General features: G+C 36.6%; 2 long non-coding RNA genes across 10 annotated transcripts in view; one reads left to right on the top strand and one right to left on the bottom strand.

The window, feature by feature from the left end:
- Positions 1 to 7,500, top strand: part of LOC148718543 (uncharacterized) — a 116,135-nt gene that overhangs the window by 46,428 nt on the left and 62,207 nt on the right. The window lies entirely within an intron of this gene.
- Positions 7,062 to 7,500, bottom strand: part of LOC148718548 (uncharacterized) — a 1,226-nt gene continuing 787 nt past the window's right edge. Inside the window, exon 2 of the long non-coding RNA XR_015994285.1 lies at positions 7,062 to 7,500. This exon is cut by the window's right edge and continues 272 nt beyond it. This is a non-coding gene — a long non-coding RNA (uncharacterized LOC148718548).

Here is a 7,500-nt window from a genome sequence, read left to right as displayed (position 1 = left end):
GCATCATTCCGCCACGCCAAGCACAAAAACTCTACCGAACTTAGCAAACACATCTGGACACTCAAGAACGACAACATTGACTATTCTATCTCATGGCGCATCTTATCATCTAACTCTCCCTACAACAGCTCCAATAAAAGATGCAACCTCTGCCTAAAAGAAAAATTCCTGATAATTTACCGACCCGACCTCTCATCACTAAATAAGCGTAACGAACTCGTATCTTCATGCCGACACAGAAACAAAGCGTTGCTACGCAACAACTGAACTTTAAAGTTTTTAAGTTTACCGCGCATTATGCAAATTTTCCTAGTATATAAACGATAGTCACATGAATATTCTTTCATTAAACCCCTGAAGAGTGAAGCGATTCACGAAACAGGCTTGTCGGGAAATGTAGTTACGTCCTTTTTTCCTCTCATAATATTTATTCTGCTCTGCTTCAACGTATTGAGCACTGTTCCACGCGAAAATCGACTTGCAGACTTCCTATATATATATATACATATATATATATATATATATATATATATATATAAATTTCTGAACTTGATTTAAATGTAGATATATATATATATATATATATATATACATTCAAATCAAGTTCAAGAATTTATATATATAATTTTAGTATAATTTCAGAGCTGAGCAAAGAGTTTCCTACAATCTGATTGGTCGAGCGGTTCCTTATATGACGCAATATAAACCGCTCCACGCGGTTTATATAAATTGTTAAAATAAAATGTTAATAAATGTTACGTCATATCTGATCGTTGATTCATACTGTCAAGAGCATTAATAAACCGTTACCAATAAGAATTTTTAGTACCAAAAATAGGAAAAAAAAATTACGATTAACAAATTATTGATCTCCGCATGACCCTTCAGTGCCACTTCGAATCACAAATATGTTTTAAAGAAGAAGAAAAGAAACAAATGGTAAATGCATTGCGGAGCCTTGACATACAACTAATCATGAAGATAAGGCCAAACTTCACCTATGTATTTGTGTCAGGCTTAATCGTGTGTTTGACTTAATATAACTCACGTTTGTGAAACTACGACTAAAACTACTGAAAGAATTACCAAAACTAGACTGCTATGACTATGATTATAAATTTAACAAAAGTTGCCCACAAAACTTAATTGTGATCACTGACAAGCAACGTTTCTTTCGACCCGCGAGATTTTGTAAGCTAGGAAAGAGTGTCATTGTGAGTCCATATTAAACTGAGTAAAGCAACATGTCGGTTTTCCTTGTCATATCAGAGTATTAGTACTGCTTCGTTTTGCTCGTGCGACGCTTTCGTTGTTGTTTACTCGCAAGCTCCTTTGATTGTTTTTTTTTTTTTATGCTTAGCGGTGGAAATAGACTGATACGTTCGGCTATTACATAAAAACAAAAGGAATGGTTTCCGCACCGAAAAAAAATGAAAAGTTGCCAAACATGGATACATCCTTTCCATGAAACAATTAAAGCTTGAATATCATGAGGGATGCAACGCAGCAATGAGTACTTATGCTAAAAAGTTGGACTATAGTTGGTCGTTTACATTTTCGATACTCTCCCTCATGTTCTGGCCGACTAACTTCTTACTCCGTAAGGGACTTAACAAAGCCTTCTCTTCAATGTTCCTTGTAATTAATATATTGATCCATTTGTATAGTAAAGCCACCTGTTCTATACTCTCTTAATAACCTGTGACTTTAAACATGGCTGTATTGCTTTGTAGCGCAGCCAAAACAATATCCTACTTATTTTTGAAAAGTGGGGGCTATCTACCAATATCTAGAATTTCAGGCTAAAAGACCGAAGTGGAGTCAAGAATTGATAAGCGTAATTACTATCTATAGTTCATAATGTACTTTAACTTAATCGACTGTTAAGGTATACGATAACGACTACTCTACGCTCACTTGAACCTAAAGAAAGCATCAAGAGCTTCTCCTTCGATTAATTACTTGTGCTAGACTTGATTTTGTAAAAAACCACACCCAATTTAACTGATTTCAATGTCTTCTACAAATTTGCTTGTTTCCACTGCTTTCACACCGACTGATAAAAAAATCGAAAGAGTTGCACAACCTTTATCGGTATTTGTTTTCCAATCTACATCAAATCTGCAATGACCGGCATTTCATGGTCGACTAAGGTGTCAAAGATCTCTCCAACACTCAGGTAGCGATGCTTCCCCACAGCTTCGAGGACAGCTGCAGCTGGGTTCACAACTCTCTCGCCAAGAAAGGCTATGTCTATATTAGACAACCCAAGACTTTCAGCCAACAGTTTCCATTTGTCTCCAACTTTTGCCAAAAAAAAAGAGAAAACAAATTAAGTAAATAACATCATTTGTCGTGCGCAACTTTCTTTTATTTATCTACTTTTTTAATCGAAAGAAAAAGGGTGGGTCGCAAATAAAAAACGTGAATCAGCATCTGAATAACGAAAGAAATAAAAATAAAATGCAAGCTTACACGCAGTAAGAATTAACTGTTTTCTTAACTTTTGAATTAATCAAGGGTAAACTACGTAAAGGATCCAATGTGGGCATTGAATACTGTTCACCATGTCGTGCTCAAAAGCATATTCACCAATCTGACCTACACTGGTATAGACTATTTTTAGTTCAAACCAGACAAGCTGCATTATTAGCGGGCCAAAAAAAGTACTTTTTTCAGATGTGAACATACACATGTACAGAGAAATGGTCGTAGCTTAAAGTAGTAAGCAAATCTCTTCATTTGGTGTTTTCTCGTAAAGAAAATTTGTTGAAAAACATCAGATGCTCCACACTTTACTTTCAGTTCCGGTTCTTTGACATTTAGTCTCGAAAAAAAAACTTTAAATTCATCAGTTAATTGTGTAAAATCAATCTTTCTTTCCAATTTCAGAGTAACAGTTCCCTTTTAGGACACCGTGCGAGGGCGGAAAGCCACAATAGGGACCTTAAGAAACCACAACGGCGACGGCAACGAGGACGTGGAAAAACAAGAGATCTAATTGGCCGAACAATAGCTCAGCACGTGCGTTCTGAAACTTTGTACATTTCTTAGCCGTCCTATGCAAAACAGCAACGTGAAATCGCCAAAATTTGCGTCGTCTGCGAACCGAAACCGCAACGGCACATTATTTTAACTTCCATTTGGAACTCAACGGCTACTTTATACGTCATGCTGAAGTTGAGCCGTTGCGCTGTATGAGACAGTAAGCTCCTGCAGCCATTTTTGAAATTCTAACTAAGAGTAGAAACTCATTTTTTAATCGAAGTCTTCCTTGGCGTCGCCGTCGTGGTTTCTTAAGGTCCCTATTGTTACATCGGGGGTAAACCTTTATTTAAGAGGGTGACACCAATTACTATAAAAAGTATTCTCCCTAGCGGCCCTCTAAAAACAAAATTGATGATTAAAAGCATATTTACAAGTAGAAATTATGATAGAAGATCTCAAAATTTCTAAACAAGTATTCTCCCTCCCTAGCGCACTCGTTAAAAAAAAAAAACGATTTTAAAACATCTAATTAAAATCAACGGATTTTAACAAACAGAATAACTTTTTAACTTTGAAATTGTCCACCGTATATTTCGAGGAGACGTTATTAGTCAGTGTTGCCTTTATTTGGCTAAAGGAAGTGGTTGGGTCTATGTTAAGATCATTTAGTTCTTTAATAGTGGAATAAAAGATGTTCTCCTCATTGCTTCAGTTCTGGATTTGGGCAAACGATACAATGTTTTTGATTTGATATGGTAGTTGTGTTCAAACCGAAGTGAGTCTAAGGCTGTAATTAAGTATTCCGGTGCCCCACCATCAATGACTTTCTGTAAAAGACTAAGTTTATTGAGCCTGAATAGTTGATCGACCGGTAGCCACTTATGCTTTTGAAAATCATCATACGATCGTTCATCCCGAGGACTATCCAAAATTGATCGAGCGCAACGTTTCTGAAGTTTAAACACTTCATCTAAGTTGGTTTGACTACAGTTGCTCCAAACAGTACAGCAATAAGTAAAAGCGGTTTGATACTTGCATTGTAGAGAAGCAATCGATATTTGGTTGGTATGTATTTCCGAGCTCTTGCTAAAAGTGCAATTCTTTGACGTAGTTTTCGTCGCAGAGTGTCAATGTGTTCGTTCCAGGTAAGATGACTATCAATGTAAAGTCCTAAGACACGTTCATATTCAACCTTAGTGAGCGGTATTGGCTGATATGATCATATGCGAGCGACCGAAAGGCACTTTTCACTTGTTCAACATGTGTTTATCATAATTCAAATAGATTATGAGCGCAAGATTCCTAGCCCGTAATAGCTGATGAGGGAATAGCTCTTATCAACTATCATGCCTTAAAGCCGATAGATAACAATCTAGTCGTTTTCATACAAATGCACTACTCCATCAAAACTTTACAATAAGACAAGCTTTTGCTCTGCAGTGTAAGTAATTACGTTTTCTTTTTGGCACAGTAATACATGGGAGGTATAGAGCATAGGCTAAAAAAAATTAAAAACGGGAGTTACCCAAGTTTAAGCACTATCTCAGTTAAAGGTATTTACCAGAGAGGCTAAACGTCAGGTTCTTGAATTCCGTAAAAGGCATTCCGTAAAAGGCAGTGGCCCTGGTTTAAAAAAAAATTAATAAAAGGACAAAATTATGCCATAATATACACAAAAGTCTAGGTTTGAACATGCAACGTTGCAAATACCAGGGCCCAGTTGTTTGAAGGCCGAATAGCACTAACCCGGGGTCAAGTTATTAATCTGGGTTTCTTTATTTATCCATTCAAGAGCCTTTTTAGGGAACTTGTCTCCATTCTTTTTAGGGCATTCAACTACCAAATTGTAGAAAAAAGAGAGTTGAATTGAGCTTTCTTTAAAAGCTTTCAGATATAAAATAAAATGTTATTCTAAGAGAAACTGTAGCTAATTCTTGGAAAGGGGGCTCAACATGAAATAAACCAGCATCCACATTGTCTTTGTTAACGATTATGCATGACGAACACTTGTCACACTGAGGCAGTTCTGATAGTTGATATGCCAAGACTTAAGCCCTAAATTATCTTTATGGCCAGGAATTTCCACATTGTCTTCCTCGAAAGTCTCCATGAGGTCTTCTCCTACTTGTTCAAGATCAACAACTTCCTCCTCTTCTTCATCCTCTTGGTCATTGTCATTAGGGCCATTGCCCAGAGTCCTGTTAACAAGGGGGTCACATTCAGCTCCAACAATGCTGTCTCTGTCGTAGTGTAGTCATCATCTTCTAAAAAGCCTGTATGTTGAACTGATTGCAAGTTTCCATCTTCATCATAAATTTTTAATACATGATGAGGGATGGTAACCTGCTCTGCCAGACACTCATTCCAGCAACTCCTCAAATACTGCTCTTCGGACTGGAGTGTGTGAGAGCAGAAGTGATGCAGAGGAGGACCTTTACCATTCCTCTGCCCTTCATCAGGAACATCTAGAAATTCAACACTTGTGAGAGTGTGCCTCCACCAAATGCCTTCATTGCAATGGAGGAAATCCGAAATTCTTTCAAGGTGAGCTTGGTATGCCTGTGGGTATTTAAGGATGACTGTGTGTGGGATGACAGTATTCTCAGGTGGAGTCAAGCAGTGCGATAACTTTCCAAGCCGGGACTCTTGTTCCTTCACTGAATCCCTTTGTTGGTTCTCCTCAGACTTCATCTCAGCTTGCATCCTTATGATGCCAGGGGTTATAATTTCTCCAAGTCTTCTACTGGATGTTGCCACTGAGATGCTTGATAAAGTACTGAAATGACGTTCTTGCTGCTCTCTATTGGTGGACCTGGAGCAAATTATATGGTGTTGGATGGGAGCATGCATAACCAAAGAGTGTAGGTACCGCCCATAAAACTTTCTCTCCGTAAGAATCCGAGGCTTCCCAATTACCTCTTCACATGCAACGGCATGAAGAAAGGTCTGATTGTGGAGTCTCAGAATGCTTCTTGGACAGCGTTCCTCTAGCTTAGCATAAAGAATGCTTGATATCTCTGTCATTGTATCTAGAAGGATCTGCACCTTGTCACTCACAATTCCTGCCAAAGAAATGAGTCAGTCACATCAAGTATTATTACATAACTTATTATTATTATTATTTAGTATTTTTGGTTAGAATTAATGATAGTATGTTTACTAATTTTATTAGCGGTTTAATTGAAGAGCACATCTTATAAACATAATTTAACTGCTGTACAGTAGAGAATTGCAAATACCAGCACAGTTATGTAACACTTCCTAACCTCTGAGTTGTTTGGCCAGCACTATAGCCATTTCTCGATAGTCTGAGCCACGAAGTTGGTCTTTGGTACCACTCACTAACTCCAGCGTCTGTCGAAATGCAACTTTCTCAACATCAGTGAGGTGGTGGGTGATTTCAGAAACCACATTGGCTATATGTTCTTTCACATCATGCAGTGGCTCTGTGGGAAGTACTTCATACATGTCTGAATGGAGAAAGCAATAAAGAAAAACAGTATCTTCTCAAACTGTGTTTTACGTGTATATAATTGCCATCATGGTAAATGAAGGGTTTTGGCTTCAAATGTTTCCATTTTAGGTAATTAGCACTAATTAATAATAATATAATTTGCTAATAACAATAATATAATGTAGCAATAATAACAATTATAGTAATTATAACAATGAGAATCATAACAATAATAACGGTAGCAGTCGTATCAACTGGTAATAGTTTTAAGTAGTGGTAGTACCCTTGCGAAATGGTTTCCTAGCTTTCTAGGATTCCTAGGAATTTCCTAGGAATTTCTTAGGAGTCAGTGGAATTTTCCTAAAACCACTCAAGCTCTCTAGAGGTGTGAACAAACATTACTAGGTTCCTAAGAATTTCCTAGGAAATTCCTAGGAATGATTACAGGTAGAATTTACATAAAAAAATAGATTCTTGATCCTTGGGAAATTCTTAGGAATTTACTAGGAAAAATTACTTTTTTAAATAAAACCTTAATTTTTAAGAATTATACTTGTGAGTTTAGCTTTTGAAAGAAAAGAGCCATTTTAGATGTTTCAAAAAGTCACTACTTGCAATATACCACAAATTTTTTTTATTTTGCATTATAATTTACAACTCATTAATTTTAAAGCAGATATTCTTGAAGTTTATACAATTTCCAATAAAACATTAATTTTTTATCCTTCAATTGCATATCACAATACATTGAAATAAAAATTTACTGTAGTAAAGAATACAAGCAGAAAACTAAATCAAATGCAATTCAAGTGGGATTTCAATCCATGTGTTTGGTGCTCCAGTCAGATAATAAAAAATGCTATACTGCAAGGACAGCGACTCTGACCACACTGAAATACAAAGTTATATCGGCCTGAGGCATCCCTGAAAAATGGTTTATCACAATGTGTAAGATTCAGCCAACATAATTTTGCACTGTCTCCTGATTTATTCCAATTATGTGGTGAATTCTACATACTTTCCATTTAAAGTAAACTTAAGTTCAATATAGATAGTAT

Source organism: Stylophora pistillata, chromosome 12, assembly GCF_964205215.1.
Source record: "Stylophora pistillata chromosome 12, jaStyPist1.2, whole genome shotgun sequence".
Lineage (NCBI taxonomy): Eukaryota > Metazoa > Cnidaria > Anthozoa > Scleractinia > Pocilloporidae > Stylophora > Stylophora pistillata.
This window is presented reverse-complemented; position numbering and strand designations above follow the sequence as displayed.